Genomic DNA, 22,368 nt, shown 5'->3' with positions numbered 1-22,368 from the left:
GGGTATATTGTAACCATGTGTTCAAGCTAATCAAATAAAAATTGATTTCGCGTTGACCTTTTAGAACCACGAAGGGCGCTCCAAACCTTTAACAAATAACCCTCGACATCTGTTGCCTTACGGCTAATAGTCCTGCTGATCACTTATTGATACAAATAAGAAGATTGTCGCTTCTCACAAAAGGTGCTCGTTTAGTAAAGTTAGATCAAAGCGGGAATCAATGTCTTGCAAAATCAAAATGATTAATTAGTAGCCTATTTTACTTAACCAAAAACAAATATAATAGCGTAGCGTAGTAGGGCAATAACATTACTGTTACACCAAACACACCACATTCCTATCGAGATTTTAGGATGGTGAAGCTGAAAAGTGGAAAAATATCAAAAATATTGCCCAAACTCAAAAGAGCCACTAGGCCGGATATATATGCTTCGATTGAAACTAGAATACAAGAAAGGCTAACAGTTAACACCATCTGCTGTAGTTCGCTCACGAAACAGTCATTCAAGAAGGTAGAAATCCATATTCCCGTGAAACTGATTGAGATCAATCAAACGATTGGCATGCAGATGCCGTTTCACCGGTAAAAACCTGAAGAATTACGATTCACGATTGACAGTGATGACGGCCTATTCGTTTTAATTAGGTATGTCTAACTTGGAGTTTGAGGGCATTAACAATAAAACATGTTCTTGAGACAATATGTGTGGGCCTAGTCAGACGTTGCTAATGGAGGATGCATTTTATGCGTATTCTATAACAGGGCTCATCATCCCTGCGTCTGGAGAGCTACCTTCCTGTAGGTTTTCATTCCAACCCTAATCTAGCGCACCTGATTCTAATAATTTGCTGGTTTATAAAATTAATCAGGTTATTTTATTTATTTTTATTTAACCTTTATTTCACGAGGCGAGTCAGTTAAGAACAAATTCATTCACCCCGGTCAAACCCTAACCAGGACGACGCTGGGCCAATTGCGCGCCGCCCTATGGAAATCCCAATCATGGCCGGTTGTGATAAAGCCTGGAATCGAACCAAGGTCTGTAATGACCCCTGTAGCACTGCGCCACTCGGGAGCACCAGGCTCGTTCCAACTGGGGTAGCAGTGAATCCTTACAGCACGGTAGAGCACCAGGGTTGGAGAGCCCTGTAACCATAGGTTACATCTGTCGGTACAAACGTTGATGAAGGAAATTATGACGTATTTACATATTTTTTTTGGGGGGGGGCTCCCTCACATAAAACATAGCACTAGATATAAATTTGGGTTTTTCTCGAAGTTGCCACGTGCGGTCACTCATATCAGTGCATTTGTAACAACCTAACCATTACAAAACTTTATTAGATCATATAAGCCTTACGTAGCAAATTAGCAATTACATATTTTGTTTACCAAATTCAACACTCATTGACCTCCATACAAACATTTTCTTGGACAGATTTTGTGCGGAGTAAAACCTTTCGCTTCGCCTCTTCCTCTCTGCTTCAAAGCGCATTTGATTTAACCGACCTCGTAGGCAAATCATGAACCCGATTGGCCATTCATCGCCCTACACACTTGATTGACAGTATAACCGACCAATGGTGAGCGGTTAAACTATCGCGGTGGTAGGAGGATTAGCGATGAGTCTACTTTGGACAAAAGAGAAATATATGCAGCCTTCGCATTGTTCTAGGTGGCAACTTTGTCACTACTTTCAGCCAAGGAATGATCTATGTAACAACATTTGCTGGATACTTCTGTTCCGTTTTGTAGCTCCGTTATAAAGGTACCGTCATCTTTCGGCACTGTTGGAGCACCGGCTGCTAGCCACCGCAAGCAATCCTAGGTAGGTTACTATTAACTGTCAATTTACTGGGATTTAAATCGCGATGGTAACGTGAATTTATGACAGACTCGTCCGATAGTTCGATGTACAGGCAAATGATGCTGTCTGCACATATACATTTGTAACTGCATTTTTGTCAATTCTGACTCTGGTTGCGTTATTGTAAAATTGGCAGAAAATAAATGCCAGAGCATAGCTACTTATTTTGACCAGAGACGGCATATTGCAAGCATTAGCAATCTAACGTTATCCAGTTGACACTGCTTGTCACTGATGTGAAGGCGAGAATACACTTCCCCTTTTGTATTCTGACCAAAGTGCAGTCTCTTTTGTTTGCTGCCTTGTTTGCTTGTTGCCAAACATCAGTTAGCAAGTACTTGAATGTACAAGTTTAGATATTGTTTAAATCTTCCAAACACTGCTTTTAAGACTTTGTTTATGAGTAGAATGACAATGGCTACAAAATAAACAAGTCATATTCCAAATTGGTCCATTTGCTTTGTTTGAATAAACATGATATATTCATGTACTGTTAAAATCTCCACCCGGCACAGCCAGAAGAGGACTGGCCACCCCTCATAGCCTGGTTCCTCTCTAGGTTTCTTCCTAGGTTCTGGCCTTCCTAGGGAGGTTTTCTTAGCCACCGTCCTTCTACACCTGCATTGCTTGCTGTTTGGGGTTTCAGGCTGGGTTTCTGTACAGCACTTTGACATCGGCTGATGTAAAAATGGCTTTTTAAATAAAATTGATGTTCATTAAGCCTTGCCGTTGTGCTTTTCTTTGCGGTCCTATAGTTTGACAGCCAGCCTATTGTCATCAGTTGACACTGACCGCGCACTCGTTAGCTGCTAGGTGATGACGGTGATGACTTACTTATGTCGTTGTTTGCACTGAACTCCTTTAACCCTTTTCTGCTGTCCTTTCTTGCCTGAAGCACATTGTAGACTTGGACATGTTGAATAGAGAACTCTCTCTCTTGGTTGGAAAGTATCAATCACTGTTCATCTAAGTTTAGCCTACTGACACTCGCCTTCCGTTTACTGACTCGCACCTGTTTACTGACACTCGCCTTCCGTTTACTGACTCGCACCTGTTTACTGACTCTCTCCTTCCTTCTGTTTACTGACTCTCTCCTTCCTTCTGTTTACTGACTCTCTCCTTCCTTCTGTTTACTGACTCTCTCCTTCCTTCCGTTTACTGACTCTCTCCTTCCTTCCGTTTACTGACTCTCTCCTTCCTTCCGTTTACTGACTCTCGCCTTCCTTCCGTTTACTGACTCTCGCCTTCCTTCCGTTTACTGACTCTCGCCTTCCTTCCGTTTACTGACTCTCGCCTTCCTTCCGTTTACTGACTCTCGCCTTCCTTCCGTTTACTGACTCTCGCCTTCCTTCCGTTTACTGACTCTCGCCTTCCTTCCGTTTACTGACTCTCTCCTTCCTTCCGTTTACTGACTCTCTCCTTCCTTCCGTTTACTGACTCTCGCCTTCCTTCCGTTTACTGACTCTCTCCTTCCTTCCGTTTACTGACTCTCTCCTTCCTTCCGTTTACTGACTCTCGCCTTCCTTCCGTTTACTGACTCTCGCCTTCCATGCGTTTACTGACTCTCGCCTTCCTTGCGTTTACTGACTCTCGCCTTCCTTGCGTTTACTGACTCTCGCCTTCCTTCCGTTTACTGACTCAGTGAGAGAACTGTAAGAGAGGGAGAAGAGATCAGAGAGAGAAGAGTGACCAGTGGTGTGGGCAGAGATGGGAGAACCAGAGTCCCTTAAGTTTGTCTCTCTGGAGGAGGAGGTGGACTACTGGAAGGAACAGACAGCCAAGCACCAACAGAGGTACACACACACACACACACAGAGAGAAAGGAGCAGTCCGCCAGGCTCCAGCAGAGGTACCCACAGGTATCTGCTTAAACCATAGTGTCCTCTGTTACTCCACGACCACCGTCTTGACCCCTAACCTCTCCCAGGGCTGAGGAGGCGCAGGAGGAGCTGCAGGAGTTCCAGCAGATGAGTCGTGACTACGAGGTGGAGCTGGAGACTGAACTCAAGCAGTGTGAAACACAGAACCGAGAACTCGTCACACAGAACAACAGGCTACACATGGAACTGGAGAACTACAAGGTATGAACTGTTGACTTGACTCTAGTTTAGAGCAGCGTTTTTCCAACCTCTACTCAGGGACCCCCAGCCCTTCCATTTATTTGAACTATGTTGTGGAAATTTCCTGTATTTACCAAATCATGAGAGCAAACCACCACACAAGTCAGAGTTATCATAAAGTCCATCTTTAATTATTATGAGCTCCATCACAACCCTGTGACTCTCAGATCAATTCAGTGTCTATAAATGAATTCTCTGAGAGTCCCTTACACATTGCAACTGAGATCCTTTATAGCAAAGACACACATAGCCAGACAGCATTGGCATAATTTATCGTTCAGCTTTGTCTCCTAAACTATGCTCTTTTCTCAAACTCAGAACCATAAACCAATCCTCCATATCAACAGGCATATATCAAATCCATCCTATCTTGACAAGTTCACAGAGACACACTGACTGGCACACAGACATTGTGGAGCCAAGAGATACACGCTTGACCTCTCCCCTCTCTGCGGCCCAAGCAACTTAGTCTTGACAGAGAACAGATACTGCAACCCCGCCACAGTATTATACAAAAACAACATTCTGATGAGAAGTAACTTACAAACATATGATGAATATAAAACATCTTACCGATGTTACCAACCAATTCTGATTATTCCACAACAACTATTAGACAACTAGCACACCTGATTGAACTTATCAAGCCCTTCATTATAATAACATCATTATTATTATTATTTATTACATTTGTAAAGCTCTTCTCATTATACAGAATAATTTGCGGGTGCATAAAATTAACAAAAAAAGTAGAGCTGACAACCCGATTTCCCCGAGGGACGGAGCTTGGTCCCGGGGACGTGGAAGAGCAGGTTATCACTTGACCTGAGGGGGAGTTATGGAGGGAGAGCAGTTCCTTGAGATAAGGAGGGCGTTGTGAATCAAATCCAAGTTTATTTGTCATGTGCGCCAAATACAACAGGTGTAGAACTTACAGTGAAATGCTTACTTACAGGCCCTAACCAATGTGAACAATGGGTAGGCTATATACAGTAGAGGCTATATACAGTAGAGGCTATATACAGTAGAGGCTATATACAGTAGTGAGGCTATATACAGTAGTGAGGCTATATACAGTAGTGAGGCTATATACAGTAGAGAGGCTATAACAGTAGTGAGGCTATAACAGTAGTGAGGCTATATACAGTAGAGAGGTTATATACAGTAGGGAGGCTATAACAGGCCCCGGTTAGTCAGGCTGATTGAGGTAGTATGTAGATCTGGTTAAAGTGACTATGCATATATGATGAACAGAGTAGCAGTAGCGTAAAAGAGAGGTTGGGGGGTGGTTGGACACAATGCAGATAGCCCGGTTAGCCAACGTGCGGGAGCACTGGTTAGTTGGGCTAATTGAGGTAGTATGTACATGAATGTATAGCTAAAGTGACTATGCATATATGATAAACAGAGAGTAGCAGCAGTGTAAAAAGAGGGGTTGGGGGGGAACTCAATGCATATAATCCAGGTAGCCATTTGATTACCTGTTCAGGAGTCTTATGGCTTGGGGGTAAAAACTGTTGAGAAGCCTTTTTGTCCTAGATTTGGCACTCCGGTACCGCTTGCCATGCGGTAGTAGAGAGAACAGTCTATGACTGGGGTGGCTGGGGTCTTTGACAATTTTTAGGGCCTTCCTCTGACACTGCCTGGTGTAGAGGTCCTGGATGGCAGGCAGCTTTGCCCCAGTGATGTACTGGGCCGTACGCACTGCCCTCTGTAGTGCCTTGCAGTCAGAGGCAGAGCAGTTGCCGTACCAGGCAGTGATGCAACCGGTCAGGATGCTCTCGATGTTGCAGCTGTAGAACCTTTTGGGGTTCTCAGGATCCATGCCAAATCTTTTTAGTTTCCTGAGGGGGAATAGGTTTTGTTGTGCCCTCTTCACGACTGTCTTGGTGTGTTTGGACCATTCTAGTTTGTTGTTGATGTGGACACCAAGGAACTTGAAGCTCTCAACCTGCTCCACTACAGCCCCGTTGATGAGAATGGGGGCGTGCTCGGTCCTCCTTTTCCTATAGTCCACAATAATCTCCTAAATCTTGGTTACGTTGAGGGATAGGTTATTATTCTGGCACCACCCGGGCAGGTCTCTGACTTCCTCCCTATAGGCTGTCTCGTCGTTGTTGGTGATCAGGCTGTTGTCGTCTGCAAACCTAATGATGGTGTTGGTGTCATGCCTGGCCATGCAGTTGTGGCTGAACAGGGAGTACAGGAGGGGACTGAGCATGCACCCCTGGGGAGCTCCAGTGTTGAGGATCAGCGTGGCAGATGTGTTGCTACCTACCCTCACCACCTGGGGGCGGCCCGTCAGGAAGTCCAGAATCCAGTTGCAGAGGGAGGTGTTTAGTCCCAGTATCCTTAGCTTAGTGATGAGTCAGCAAGAGGGTTTTGAATTCATTCTGGAATGAGACTGGGAGCCAGTACAGAGATGCCAGGATGGAGGAGGTGTTGAGATGGGGAGCCAGGATGGAGGAGGTGTTGAGATGGGGAGCCAGGATGGAGGAGGTGTTGAGATGGGGAGCCAGGATGGAGGTGATGTGGAGGTGTTGAGATGGGGAGCCAGGATGGAGGAGGTGTTGAGATGGGGAGCCAGGATGGAGGAGGTGTTGAGATGGGGAGCCAGGATGGAGGTGGTGTTGAGATGGGGAGCCAGGATGGAGGAGGTGTTGAGATGGGGAGTCAGGATGGAGGAGGTGTTGAGATGGGGAGTCAGGATGGAGGTGATGTGGAGGTGTCGAGATGGGGAGCCAGGATGGAGGTGGTGTTGAGATGGGGAGCCAGGATGGAGGTGGTGTTGAGATGGGGAGCCAGGATGGAGGAGGTGTTGAGATGGGGAGTCAGGATGGAGGTGGTGTTGAGATGGGGAGCCAGGATGGAGGTGGTGTTGAGATGGGGAGCCAGGATGGAGGTGGTGTCGAGATGGGGAGCCAGGATGGAGGAGGTGTCGAGATGGGGAGCCAGGATGGAGGAGGTGTCGAGATGGGGAGCCAGGATGGAGGTGGTGTCGAGATGGGGAGCCAGGATGGAGGTGGTGTCATGCCGGGGAGCCAGGATGGAGGTGGTGTCGTGCCGGGGAGCCAGGATGGAGGTGGTGTCGTGCCGGGGAGCCAGGATGGAGGTGGTGTCGTGCCGGGGAGCCAGGATGGAGGTGGTGTCGTGCCGGGGATCCTGGAGAACACTGTTGTAGTAGTCCTGGAGACTCCTGCCAGGGATCCCGGTGAACACTGTTGTAGTAGTCCTGGAGACTCCTGCCAGGGATCCCGGTGAACACTGTATTGTAGTAGTCCAGCCTTGAGGAGATAAAGGCATGGACCAGCTTCTCTGCATCAGACTGAGTGAGGGGGTGGGACTGAGTTTGGTCAATGTTCTTGAGGTGATAGAATGACGTTCTAAACTTTTGTTTGATGCGGCTGTCAAAGATCAGGGAGGAATGGAGCTTTGCACCCAGACAGGAACCTGAGGGGGCCAGAAGGATGTTCTGTCCTGCAATGGTGAGGTGTGTTATTGGTGCACGCTGGACCTGGTGGGGGCTGCCAACTAGTAGGGCTTTGGTTTTTGCTGTTGTTTAGTTGAAGGATGTTTTTCTTCATCCATGCCCTCATCTCTCCTCCTCAAGGCAGGTGTTCAGACGAGCACATGCATCAGAGGGACTTGGGGGCAGTTGACACCGACAGCTGGGTGTCAACGGCATAGCAGTGGAAGGAGATTCCACACAACCCAAGGGGGTGAGCATGTATTGGATGGGTCCAAGAACAGATCCATGTGGGACACAGCAGGTGACGTGGTGGGTCTGGGACCTGGATCCACCTCGCGACATGTCTGAGAGGTAGGGGTGGAACCAGCTCAGGGGTGGAACCAGCTCATAGCTGGTCCAGACAGTCCAATGGCGTCCCAGGGGCATTTCAGAAGGGTGGGGTGGTCGACCGTGTCAAGAGCTGCGCGCAAGTCCAGGAGGATCTGGAGACTGCCTGCATCAGCCGCCATCAGCAGGTCATTGGTGACCCTGAGTAGGGCCGTTCTTCAGTGCTGTGGGCCGGAAACTTGACTGGAACTTCTCAAATGGGTGCTTCTGATTTGAGATGGCCTTGAAGCTGTACATCAATCACTTTTTTTCCCACAACACCTTAGAAAGAAAGGAGAAGTTGGATATTGGCCTGTAATTGGCCAGTACTTCTGGGTCCAGGGCGGAGCTTCAGGAGGGGGCTGTTGACAGTGGTCTTAAAAGGATGGTGAGGCCCAAGTTTCTGAGACGCTCCAGGATGCAGCCAATGGATTTAATATTTTTCAGTTCTTGGATGTGACGACCCTCCCACCTCTGTCTGCCGAATTCTTTCTCTTTGTTCTTCTTATCTTTAATAGGATGTTGGTGGGCGGAGCTGGGAGGGTCATCCGTGAAATGGGACACACCTGGGCCCGGGTGTGTCCAGGGAATAAATACACCTTTCTCCCATTCATTGAGGAGACTCTCTCCACGCAGACACACTGTTATGTTTTGGTTGTGGCATTTTGTGGTTTGTTTTTGGCACCTCTCAACACCCCTCATTATCACCATCTCTGCATGCAACCACTCACTTACACTACTGATAACTGACTACACACACCATCGTTAATTGTATATAGTTTACTTTAGTTAAGGAATAACACATATTTATTATCTCCACGTTGTTTCCCTCTTTTGTTATGGGCTATGAGCCGGTTTGTGACATGGAGTAAACCAGGGAGCTGAGTGAGTGAACGTGATGTCCTGTGTTTTTATGGAGGCGTGGAGGTCAAGCACAATGCTCAGGGGTTGGTTGTAAGAACTCCACAATTTCATCCACTGACAGGCCGTCTGGGTCAATGTTTTTTATTTTTTTTATTAGTTCTGGAAACGTATGCGATGCTTGGACTTGGTTAGGGGGAGGGGGGATGTCGAGTCCAGTGAGACAACCTTGTGGTCAGGCACACAGGTCATAGACATGCATGTTGTTGATGGGGTCAGTGATGATCAGGTCAAGTATGTGCCCACGGTGGGGGGGGACGACGACAACGACGACATCAACAACAAGTTGCTTCAGGTCAAGACGGTCGATCTCTCAGCAGCAGAGTGTCATGAGGGAGAGTCGACGTGGATATTGAGTTGGGCTTTTACGGCAAGACATTCCAAAGAGCACAGTTCAGGCACGAGGGACCGTTTTCAATGTTCCACAACGTTATGCTACTGAACGTGGCCCGGGTCCATCTGATGCAACGCCTGCAGTCCCAGTTGTATTTGAATAGCTATTTTCCTATCAGCCAGTTGACAGTTTGGGCCAGTGTTTATGAGCCTGCTATCTGAGGATGATAGGGAGGCTGCTGGCCTAAAGAACTCTCCGTGGGACAGGTGTGTGTGTGTGTGTGTGTGTGTGTGTATATATATCACAAGAGGTGAGCACTCCAGACCTCCCGAGGCAGAGAAGAGATTCAGCAGTTATTTGACTCATTTTGCCATGAGGCAGAGAGCAGTTTACCACTAATTTATTGCTATTGTACACATTTTGCCGTCGGGTGGAGAGAAACGTTGGCAGTTTTTAATATGACATCAGAGTGCGTGACTAACAAAATCAAATGTGCCCCCCCCGGGTCAGTAATTAGACATTTAGCAGCCAACTAACTTACTATAAAACTAAATATATACCTGACATAGGCTAATTTAAGTGACTGTCAGTAGGTAGAATCTGTCACCAATTGGATGGAAACCTGTCTGTATTTTTTTTAAATATTACTGAAACTTCCTCTTTCCATCACAGCTGTCAGGATGTTTTTGATATTATTTTTTGTCTTCCGTATGTTTCATAACTGTGGATTGAAAGGTGGTTCGGGGAAGGAAAAGGGGGGTACCTCGTCAGTTGTTCAACTGAAACGTGTCTTCTTCATGCAACCCTCTGAATCAGAGGTGCGGGGGCGTTGGTGCACGAGGGGCGTTGGTGCACGAGGGGCGTCGGTGCACGAGGGGCGTCGGTGCACGAGGGGCGTCGGTGCACGAGGGGCGTCGGTGCACGAGGGGCGTCGGTGCACGAGGGGCGTCGGTGCACGAGGGGCGTCGGTGCACGAGGGGCGTCGGTGCACGAGGGGCGTCGGTGCACGAGGGGCGTCGGTGCACGAGGGGCGTCGGTGCACGAGGGGCGTCGGTGCACGAGGGGCGTCGGTGCACGAGGGGCGTCGGTGCACGAGGGGCGTCGGTGCACGCCGGGCTGTGCTTGAGGTGACGTCACTTTGGAACTGCTCACGATGTCTGACTCTCACTTCCTGATGGATGTGCTTCCTGTGACACACTGCCAGCGGTTGAGTCAGACAGGAAGTTACAAAAGCTTTAGCATCCTGTCTATATCTATTACCAAACTTAGGCTGTGTGTGAAAAGGTACTTGCTGTCAAAATTCTTGTTTCCTCTCAAAGCTCAGAGGAGGGAGGGACCTTGGATCCCCCCTCCTCCAATGAGCTTTGAGAGAAATTGAGGAAGCAAAGATTAGACTGCAGGCCCATTGGACTGACATGGCTACTGGTTAACGTGAGTATTTGCATGCAGAGATAATTGAGACGGTGCAGAGATAATTGAGACGGTGCAGAGATAATTGAGACGGTGCTGGGAACACTTGACTGTATATTTCATATACCCTGTGTAACTGAAGATATTCTGTGTTGTCTTGATGAATATGACCTAACTAACAGTCTGTTGGATTCATATACTACCACACCCTGTTGTTCTACACTACCACACCCTGTTGTTCTACACTACCACACCCTGTTGTTCTACACTACCACACCCTGTTGTTCTACACTACCACACCCTGTTGTTCTACACTACCACACCCTGTTGTTCTACACTACCACACCCTGTTGTTCTACACTACCACACCCTGTTGTTCTACACTACCACACCCTGTTGTTCTACACTACCACACCCTGTTGTTGTTCTACACTACCACACCCTGAGGCCAGAACAACACAAATCAATTTAAGTCTTATAAAGATATTATATATGCGTCCCCTTTTCCCCATATAGTGTGCTGCGATAGAACAGGGCCCATACTCCTTGGTTCCACATTTGGAACACATTTTAACTCATTGAGGGCTTGATGATTTAGTTGACAAGTTAAATCAGGTGAGTTTGTCCAGGGCTACATAAAAATGTGTTGTTGGGGTACTGGAGGACCAGGGTTGGGGGTACTGAAGGAGTTGAGAAACTCTGTGGGGTACTGGAGGACCAGGGTTGGGGGTAGTGGAGGACCAGGGTTGGGGGTAGTGGAGGACCAGGGTTGGGGGTAGTGGAGGACCAGGGTTGGGGGTACTGAAGGAGTTGAGAAACTCTGTGGGGTACTGGAGGACCAGGGTTGGGGGTAGTGGAGGACCAGGGTTGGGGGTACTGGAGGACCAGGGTTGGGGGTAGTGGAGGACCAGGGTTGGGGGTACTGGAGGACCAGGGTTGGGGGTACTGGAGGACCAGGGTTGGGGATACTGGAGTTGAGAAACTCTTGGGGTACTGGAGAACCAGGGTTGGGGGTACTGGAGGACCAGGGTTGGGGGTACTGGAGGACCAGGGTTGGGGGTACTGGAGGACCAGGGTTGGGGGTACTGGAGAACCAGGGTTGGGGGTACTGGGGAACCAGGGTTGGGGGTACTGGGGAACCAGGGTTGGGGGTACTGGGGGACCAGGGTTGGGGGTACTGGGGGAGTTGAGAAACACAAGTGTACTACTGTTGACCACTTCTGTCCCCTCCCCCCTCCAGGAGAAGTATGAAAGCCAGCACTCGGAGGCGTACCGTCAGATCTCTACTCTGGAAGAAGACCTGGCTGAGACCACAGCCATCAGAGACCAGCTCCATAAATACATCAGAGAGCTGGAGCAGGCTAACGATGACCTGGAGAGATCCAAGAGGTAAGAGGAGGGGGGGGTGTAACTGGAGCAGGCTATCGATGACCTGGAGAGATCCAAGAGGTAAGAGGAGGGAGGGAGGGAGGGGGGTGTTGTGTAACTGGAGCAGGCTAACGATGACTTGGAGAGATCCAAGAGGTAAGAGGAGGGGGGGTGTAACTGTAGCAGGCTAATGATGACCCGGAGAGATCCAAGAGGTAAGAAGAAGAGGGGGGTGTAACTGGAGCAGGCCAATGGTGACCCGGGGAGAGACCCCCTATATCATAAGCACCTCTCTTTTTCTCTCTGTGCTCCCTGCACCACCTCACTGGCAGGATTCTTCCATAGAGAATGGTTCTTAATGATGTACACTAACTCTCCCTAAACCTTTTCCTCCTCTCTGTCACCCCTCCATCAGGGCGACCATCATGTCTCTGGAGGACTTTGAACAGAGGATGAACCACGTGATAGAGAGGAATGCCTTCCTGGAGAGCGAGCTGGATGAGAAGGAGAACCTACTGGAGTCCGTTCAGAGACTGAAGGATGAAGCCAGAGGTGTGTCTCGGATCAGGATCCCCATGAGACGGAGCCGTCATGTTCGCTAATCTTCTTGGGGTCCAACACCAATTTAATAAGACATTACATTTAACAAGTAGACAATACAGACAATTAAAATACCTGACAGGAAACACACACACACAACAGTCAGTTGATGCTTTCTATTTCCTGTCGGGTCACATGGTCTTTACTATTTCCTGTCGGGTCACATGGTCTTTACTATTTCCTGTCGGGTCACATGGTCTTTACTATTTCCTGTCGGGTCACATGGTCTTTACTATTTCCTGTCTGGTCTGGAATGATCCCTCAGAGCTGTGCACGCTATGACATCATCAGTCACTCTTAAAGGGACAGGCGTTCTTACTGTCTCTCTGTGTGTGTGTCTTAGATCTAAGACAGGAGTTGGCTGTCCAACAGAAGCAGGAAAGACGACCGTCCTTCGCTGTCACCAAAGACTCTTCCTCAGACAAGACTGAGGACAAAACCTCCCTCCATACCTCTCATTCATCCACACGACCGCCCTCATCCCTCCATACCGCCCCTCCTCCTGCTCTCCCTCCATTCCACCTCTCCACACCCTCCAGACCCCCCACCCCTCAGCAAGCCCCTTCACCACCCCCCACCCTCTTACAGCAGAGGTGAGTGCCCCCGTGTGTGTGTTCATGTGTAAAATGTGTGTACTCATTAAATTCCCGGATCACACCAGGGGATGTAAAACTCTTGTATTATTGTGTGTTCAGGCGATGGCCTGTCAGGTGCTCCTCTCACCACGTCGACACGTATCTCAGCTCTCAACATCGTAGGAGAACTGCTGAGGAAAGTCGGGGTAAGATGCCGTTCATTAAATGTCTGCGGTCTTCTAATACACACACACAACACTACACAACAGGGGTTCCCACCTACACACAACACCAGGGGTTCTCAACCTACAGTTTGCGTGTTTATACAGATCTAAAATTACCATATGGCTTTAGGTCAATGCAGTGTTTGGTGGGGGGCTAGGGACTTTCCTTTATTTGAGGGGTAATTATTACTGTTTTCAGTACAATTTTTACAGTTTGTGATTTGTTTATACAGATCTAAAATTATGCATAAATACCTTTAGGCTAGCTACAATGCAGTACAATGCTTTAGGCTAGCTACAATGCTTTAGGCTAGCAACAATGCAGTACAATGCTTTAGGCTAGCTACAATGCAGTACAATGCTTTGGGCTAGCAACAATGCAGTACAATGCTTTAGGCTAACAACAATGCAGTACAATGCTTTAGGCTAGCAACAAGCAACGCTACAATGCAGTACAATGCTTTAGCTACAATACAATGCTTTAGCAACAATGCAGTACAATGCTTTAGGCTAGCAACAATGCAGTACAATGCTTTAGGCTAGCAACAAGCGGTAAAATGCTTTAGGCTAATGCAGCAAGCGGTAAAATGCGGTAAAATGCTTTGGCAGAGGATGACGGTAACATGGCCCTGATGTACATGGGTATATATTGGTTTGTCGCTATGACATTCAGAAGCTGAGCTACGACCTTTTAAAGTGGAGGAGTCAGAGAAATGGGATTTTCAATTGATTTTTATCAATTGATCTAATCACATTCTTTAAAAGAGTTGCATAATTAAATTGAGGGTTAATATAAATAATTCTAATAAAACATAATTGTTCTAATTAAACATTGTTGTTGTTTTGAAGCTCATTTCAAATCATTCTACATAGTTTGGGGATATCAGGTCTAGACTTTATTTTCTAAATCTATTATTATCATTAAATAGCCTCCCTAAGTTTTGTTAAACTATGTGGAATGACTTGAAATGAGCTTCAAAACAACATGTTCAAATTAAACCAACATCAAGCCGGTGTTTATTGAATAGCCTGTATTCAATTCAAGTGACATTAAGAAAGGGGGTCTTGGAGAATAAAGGTTGAGAACCCCTGCTCTACTGCCTCCCTCGTACAGGTAGGGCAGGGGGTCTGTCTGCTCCCTAAGTAAGTAGTACAGGTAGGGCAGGGGTTCTGTCTGCTCTGCAGGTAGGGCCCTGTAAGGGTAGTACAGGTAGGGCAGGGGTTCTGTCTGCTCCCTGTAAGTAGTACGGGTAGGGCAGGGGTTCTGTCTGCTCCCTGTAAGTCGTACAGGTAGGGCAGGGGTTCTGTCTGCTCCCTGTAAGTCGTACAGGTAGGGCAGGGGTTCTGTCTGCTCCCTGTAAGTCGTACGTACAGGTAGGGCAGGGGTTCTGTCTGCTCCCTGTAAGTCGTAGGGCAGGGGGGTCCCTGTAGGTAGGGCAGGGGTTCTGTCTGCTCCCCCTGTAAGGGGTTCTGTCTGTCCTGTAAGTCGTACAGGTAGGGCAGGGTTCTGTCTGGGTTCAGGTAGGGCAGGGGTTCTGCTCCCTGTAAGTCGTACAGGGGTAGGGCAGGGGTTCTGTCTGCTCCCTGTAAGTCGTACGGGTAGGGCAGGGGTTCTGTCTGCTGCCCTGTAAGTACAGGTAGGGCAGGGGTTCTGTCTGGTACAGGTAGGGCAGGGGTCTCTGTCGTACAGGTAGGGCAGGGGTTCTGTCTGCTCCCTGTAAGACGTACGGGTAGGGCAGGGGTTCTGTCTGCTCCCCTGTACAAGGGCAGGGGTTCTGTCTGCTCCCTGTAAGTCGTACAGGTAGGGCAGGGGTTCTGGGTTCTGTCTGCTCTCCCTGTAAGACGTACAGGTAGGGCAGGGGTTCTGTCTGCTCCCTGTAAAGTACAGGTACAGGTAGGGCAGGGGGGTTCTGTCTGTCTGCTCCCTGTAAGTCGTACAGGTAGGGCAGGGGTTCTGTCTGCTCCCTGTAAGTCGTACAGGTAGGGCAGGGGTTCTGTCTGCTCCCTGTAAGTCGTACAGGTAGGGCAGGGGTTCTGTCTGCTCCCCTGTAAGGGGTTCTGTCTGCTCCCGTACAGGTAGGGCAGGGGTTCTGTCTGCTCCCTGTAAGTCGTACAGGTAGGGCAGGGGTTCTGTCTGCTCCCTGTAAGTCGTACAGGTAGGGCAGGGGGTTCTGTCTGCTCCCTGTCGTGCTCCCAGGTAGGGCAGGGGTTCTGTCTGCTCCCTGTAAGTCGTACAGGTAGGGCAGGGGTTCTGTCTGCTCCCTGTAAGACGTACAGGTAGGGCAGGGGTTCTGTCTGCTCCCTAGGGCAAGTTCTGTCGTACAGGTAGGGCAGGGGTTCTGTCTGCTCCCTGTAAGTCGTACAGGTAGGGCAGGGGTTCTGTCTGCTCCCTGTAAGTACAGGTAGGGCAGGGTACAGGTAGTACAGGTAGGGCAGGGGTTCTGTCGTACAGGTAGGGCAGGGGTTCTGTCTGCTCCCTGTAAGGTAGGGCAGGGTACAGGTAGGGCAGGGGTTCTGTCTGCTCCCTGTAAGTCGTACAGGTAGGGCAGGGGTTCTGTCTGGTAAGACGTACAGGTAGGGCAGGGTTCTGTCTCTGTCGTACAGGTAGGGCAGGGGTTCTGTCTGCTCCCTGTAAGTCGTACAGGTAGGGCAGGGGTTCTGTCTGCTCCCTGTAAGTCGTACAGGTAGGGCAGGGGTTCTGGTAGGGCAGGGGTTCTGTCTGCTCCCTGTAAGACGTACAGGTAGGGCAGGGGTTCTGTCTGCTCCCTGTAAGACGTACAGGTAGGGCAGGGGTTCTGTCTGCTCCCTGTAAGACGTACAGGTAGGGCAGGGCAGGGGTTCTGTCTGCTCCCTGTAAGACAGGTACAGGGGTTCTGTCTGGTAGGGCAGGGCAGGGGTTCTGTCTGCTCCCCTGTAAGGGGTTCTGTCTGCTCCCGTAAGACGTACAGGTAGGGCAGGGGTTCTGTCTGCTCCCTGTAAGTCGTACAGGTAGGGCAGGGGTTCTGTCTGCTCCCTGTAAACAGGTAGGGCAGTACAGGTAGGGCAGGGGGGCAGAGGGGTTCTGTCTGCTCCCTGTAAGACGTACAGGTAGGGCAGGGTTCTGTCTGCTCCCTGTAAGTGCTCCGTACGGGTAGGGCAGGGGTTCTGTCTGCTCCCTGTAAGTAGTACAGGTAGGGCAGGGCAGGGGTTCTGTCTGCTCCCTGTAAGACGTACAGGTAGGGCAGGGGTTCTGTCTGCTCCCTGTAAGACGTACAGGTAGGGCAGGGGTTCTGTCTGCTCCCTGTAAGACGTACAGGTAGGGCAGGGGTTCTGTCTGCTCCCTGTAAGACGTACAGGTAGGGCAGGGGTTCTGTCTGCTCCCTGTAAGTCGTACAGGTAGGGCAGGGGTTCTGTCTGCTCCCTGTAGGGGTTCTGTCTGTCCCATACAGGTAGGGCAGGGGTTCTGTCTGCTCCCTGTAAGTCGTACAGGTAGGGCAGGGGTTCTGTCTGCTCCCTGTAAGTCGTACAGGTAGGGCAGGGGTTCTGTCGTACAGGTAGGGCAGGGGTTCTGTCGTACAGGTAGGGCAGGGGTTCTGTCTGTGGGATTTAACATCTGTTTCCTGTAAGTCCTACAGCTGTAACAGGAAGTCTGCTGACTGTTCTGTTCTCTCCATCTTCCTCTCTGACCACAACACTGTTCTGTCTCCCTCCCTCTGATCACGACATCACAAACACATAACATAACTGTGTGTGTGCCCTGCGGCCTGCATCCATCCGTGCCTGTGGTTTCAGAACCTGGAGTCGAAACTAGCGTCCTGTAGGGAGTTTGTCTATGAACAGTCTCCTGGTCGCAGTACCCTCTCTGGGGGACAGGGGGCGCCACCCATCCAGAGAGGCACTTCTTCTGACACACCGTCCACCACCAACGGACTCTACGAGAAAGGGTGAGGGGGTCAACTATAGCTAGCTCTACGACTAGCTCAATGACTGCATCTCATATGGCACCCTAATCCCTATAGGCCCTGGTTAATAGTAGGGTGCTAACCTTTAGGCCCTGGTTAATAGAATAGGGTCCCATATGGCACCCTAATCCCTATAGGCCCTGGTTAATAGTAGTGCACTAGGGAATAGGGTCCCATATGGCACCCTAATCCCTTTAGGCCCTGGTTAATAGTAGTGCACTAGGGAATAGGGTCCCATATGGCACCCTAATCCCTATAGGCCCTGGTTAATAGTAGTGCACTAGGGAATAGGGTGCCATTTGTTACTTAGGCCCTGGTTAATGTAGTGCACTAGGGAATAGGGTTCATAGGCACCCTAATCCCTATAGGCCCTGGTTAATAGTAATGTAAACAGACATTTACTCTGTCAGGGATCTACATGCTGCTCTGATTAGTTTGTAACAGACATTTACTCTGTCAGGGATCTACATGCTGATCTGTTTAGTTTGTAACAGACATTTACTCTGTCAGGGATCTACATGCTGCTCTGTTTAGTTTGTATTCCATTAAACTGGAACCTGACAGCCCAGCACACGACGGCCCATCAGAGAATAAAATGGACACTGAAGACCAAAACATACAAATAAAAAAAATCCCATTAATTGTAATGTCGTAGCCTACAACCTACTGAACAACTATAAAGCTGATTCGGTTGTCCACATGATATTAATGACCGATGATGATCCTTATCCTACAAGGCCTAATGGGGAAGGACAGGGTGACAATAGCCTAGGATGGAGTCCTAACAAAATGGCTGACAATAGCCTGGGATGGAGTCCTAACAAAATGGCTGACAATAGCCTGGGATGGAGTCCTAACAAAATGGCTGACAATAGCCTGGGATGGAGTCCTAACAAAATGGCTGACAATAGCCTGGGATGGAGTCCTAACAAAATGGCTGACAATAGCCTGGGATGGAGTCCTAACAAAATGGCTGACAATAGCCTGAGTTGGAGTCTGAAACGTTCTGTTAGTCGTAGTGTGCTGTTAAAGTAATCTGTTTCTGTTGTGTGTTTCAGAATGGTGAAGATGTTAGACTTCGGACCAGGACCCAAAATTATTCTGTGAACCTCCGCCCCCCCCGCCCTAGCCCCACACCTCATCAACAACTCCCTCCATATCTATCAGGGTCGTGTTCACTAGACACCGAATGGTGCTAAACGGGGAAGGACTAATTGAACTTGTCCAATAAACTGTTCTTTCTTTTTTTTTGTGCAAAACCTGTTCTGTTGCAAAACGTTTTGCTGCAGTTAGCTACAGCATGCACCAATGAATGTGTCCCTGCCCAGCACAGTCTCCCTCGGTCACCAGGCTTGTATCCCAGCTTTCAGCTTTCAATGGGGTTTCAATGTGCTAGTGTACAGCTCTCATTCTGGAATGGAATGGACCAGATCACTGGACATCACGGAGGTGAGTCTAGAGTTCTAGAATGTCAATGAGACAGAACCTCACCCTCTAATGCAATGGAACGTCATGGAACGTCAGTGTTGACATCAGCTGTTCTAGAGCGCCGTTGAGGAGCTTTGATGACGTCACGGATCAACGGTACTCCTTCCTCTGCGCTTTACCCAGGATGCTTTGACCTGGGGGGGGGGTATCTTATCGAGGACTGAGTGAGGCTTCTAGGCGCGGGGCTTATGGCTCTGGCACTTCCTGTTGGGACCAACCTGTAGCAGACCCATATGTGGTCAAAAGTAGTGCACTATCTAGGGAGCAGGGTGCGACCAGTGTCTATAGGTCTCTGGTTAAAAGTAGTGTACTATGTAGGGAATAGGGTGCCATTTGAGACGTAATCAGTGTCTCGCTACAGGACGGCACGTGTTTTGTTACATTTGATGTGTTCTGTTTTTTGTTCCTTTTGTTGTTTTATGGAGGAAGAAGTCTTACTGGAACGAACGTTTATCCACACAATAATGATGATTTAATATTTAAAAAATTATATATATTTTACTTCACTTGAATACACCCCTTTGTTTTGTCTACCAATGTTTGAATAATAATGCTGTGACTGAACAGTGACACCTACTGGTTAAGGACAGGAAGTGGAAGGAGTGTGAAGAGGGTCAGGAGTAGGGTTGCTAAATTCAGGTAACTTTCCCCAAAAATACCCTGGTTTTCCAGAAATCCTGGTTGGATGATTCCCAGAATCAGGGTGCAGTAAGCAGGGAATCTGGAATCCTTCAGCCAGGATTTCTGGGAAAAAAACAGGACATCTTGGGACTAGTCAGGAGGCAGAAGGAAAGTTGGCGTAGAAGGTTTGGTGAGGAATAGATATACTTTGCACTTTTTTACTGCAGGTTCAGGATCAGATGTTGTCCCTCTAATGGTTAAGGGTGGGGATTGGGGTTAGGGTAATCTGATCCTAGAGCTGTGGGTGATTGGTTAGGTTGAGGAATGTGTTCGGTATCGAGAGGGCTTCTGTGACAGCATGGGCGGCTTCTGTGACAGCATGGTCAGCGCCATTGAGGGATTTCTCAATTTTAAAGTAGTCCATTTCTTCTTCAACGGTAAAGCGAAGGTTGGTGATTTACTGCACCCTGGTTGGTTGTGGTCTGAACCGGTATAAAGACAAGGTTGGTGATTTACTGCCCCCTGGTGGTTGTCTGAACAGGTATAAAGACAAGGTTGGTGATTTACTGCCCCCTGGAGGGTGTTGTCTGAACAGGTATAAAGACAAGGTTGGTGATTTACTGCCCCCTGGAGGGTGTTGTCTGAACAGGTATAAAGACAAGGTTGGTGATTTACTGGCACCTGCAGTTATGTAATGTTAGTTGAGGAGTATAATTCATTGGCTGATCAGTCCTGCTGACCTGGAAGGAATTCTGTAATCCTTTCCTGACCGATAGCAAGTACCAGCCACTTCTTAACTACTTCAAAATGGTGGAAGTCCTCAATGGCTCGCTCTGCCCATGCTTAAACCGGCTTTGTGGCACAAGAGCCATCTATCCTAGTCTATGGTGTTGAGGGTGCTACTGATGGTGGCACGTCAGCCTGGTAAAACCTGACTGAACGCTAGCCTGCGCTCACCTTTTAGAGCTTCAACATGGCTAGGCTGATAGAGATCTTCAACGTGGCTAGGCTGATAGAGATCTTCAACGTGGCTAGGCTGATAGAGATCTTCAACGTGGCTAGGCTGATAGAGATCTTCAACGTGGCTAGGCTGATAGAGATCTTCAACGTGGCGAGGCTGATAGAGATCTTCAACGTGGCTAGGCTGATAGAGATCTTCAACGTGGCTGGCTGATAGAGAGGCTGATAGAGATCTTCAACGTGGCGAGGCTGATAGAGATCTTCAACGTGGCTAGGCTGATAGAGATTTTCAACGTGGCTAGGCTGATAGAGATTTTCAACGTGGCGAGGCTGATAGAGATCTTCAACGTGGCTAGGCTGATAGAGATCTTCAACGTGGCGAGGCTGATAGAGATCTTCAACGTGGCTAGGCTGATAGAGATCTTCAACGTGGCTAGGCTGATAGAGATCTTCAACGTGGCTAGGCTGATAGAGATCTTCAACGTGGCTAGGCTGATAGAGATCTTCAACGTGGCTAGGCTGATAGAGATCTTCAACGTGGCTGATAGAGAGGCTCGGATAGAGATCTTCAACGTGGCTAGGCTGATAGAGATCTTCAAGGCGTGGCTTCAACGTGGCGAGGCTGATAGAGATCTTCAACGTGGCTAGGCTGATAGAGATCTTCAACGTGGCGAGGCTGATAGAGATCTTCAACGTGGCGAGGCTGATAGAGATCTTCAACGTGGCTAGGCTGATAGAGATCTTCAACGTGGCTAGGCTGATAGAGATCTTAACAGAGTTAGATCTTCAACGTGGCGAGGCTGAAAGATCTTAATGATGATAGAGATCTTCAAACTATAGCAATACAGTGAGGAGTTCTTACGTAGTGAGAAGATCTTGAACGATGAATGAACAATCCATTACTAGTGATCCACGTGGAATCCATGAGTGCACGTGGAGCCGTATTTTATAGTTGTAAGTGGAAATGTTGATATTTGGATATGAACTCAGACAGCTGAGTGTGCTGCTCAGAGGGGAGTCCAGATTTATGTTTGTTATGCGACAGCCTTACCTGTGAATGACTGACTAGGGCTGCAAAATTCAGCTAACTTTCTCAAATTTCCCACATATTCCATAAATCAGTGTTAGAAGATTCACGGAATCAAGCGGGATTAAGCAAGAAATCCAACATTCCAACCAGGAATTCTGGAAATCCAATTATTTAAAAAAAAAACATTTTGAAGTTACCGGAGTTTTTCAAACCTGTGAATGTGGTTTAGAATCTCAGGGTTTTTTAACCCATACAAGATGAGTGTTTAACAGATTGTATATGGTGAAACAGAGGTTATTTGGCTCGGCTAAACCAGTGGTTCACCACCAAGTAATGTACTCCATGCTCTGCCCTCTACCCCCTCCGGAGTCTTTGACCAGTAAGCCTGCGGTCTCCGGAGTCTTTGACCAGTAAGCCTGCGGTCTCCGGAGTCTTTGACCAGTAAGCCTGTCTCCGGTCTTTCCAGGAGTCTTTGACCAGTAAGCCTGCGGTCTCCGGAGTCTTTGACCAGTAAGCCTGCGGTCTCCGGAGTCTTTGACCAGTAAGCCTGCGGTCTCCGGAGTCTTTGACCAGTAAGCCTGCGGTCTCCGGAGTCTTTGACCAGTAAGCCTGCGGTCTCCGGAGTCTTTGACCAGTAAGCCTGCGGTCTCCGGAGTCTTTGACCAGTAAGAGTCTTTGACCAGTAAGCCTGCGGTCTCCGGAGTCTTTGACCAGTAAGCCTGCGGTCTCCGGAGTCTTTGACCAGTAAGCCTGCGGTCTCCGGAGTCTTTGACCAGTAAGCCTGCGGTCTCCGGAGTCTTTGACCAGTAAGCCTGCGGTCTCCGGAGTCTTTGACCAGTAACCACATTCCCTATATAGGGCCCTACTTTTTTCCCCTAGTTAGAAGTAAGGCCATACTACTCAGTCATAGGCGCCAGTCAAAAGTAGGATACTATATAGGGAATAGGGTGCCATTTATGGACGCACTCAAATACTGTCACACCTATATTGATGATATTGTCGCTTATATCCTGTTGGGTGAAGCTTTGTGCCTTACTCTGAGACCACAGTGTGGTCTGACCTTATTAAAGATG

At 48.6% G+C, this 22,368-nt stretch overlaps 1 pseudogene; it reads left to right on the top strand.

Annotated features, from left to right (window-relative positions):
* The first annotated feature begins 1,597 nt into the window (after nt 1–1,597).
* Nucleotides 1,598–19,190, top strand: LOC135554775 (nuclear distribution protein nudE homolog 1-like; annotated as a pseudogene).
* Nucleotides 19,191–22,368: the final 3,178 nt, after the last annotated feature.

This window comes from Oncorhynchus masou, chromosome 14 (genome assembly GCF_036934945.1).
Source record: "Oncorhynchus masou masou isolate Uvic2021 chromosome 14, UVic_Omas_1.1, whole genome shotgun sequence".
NCBI lineage: Eukaryota > Metazoa > Chordata > Actinopteri > Salmoniformes > Salmonidae > Oncorhynchus > Oncorhynchus masou.
Note: the sequence above shows the minus strand (reverse complement) of the source record. Positions and strands in the feature narration are given on the sequence as shown.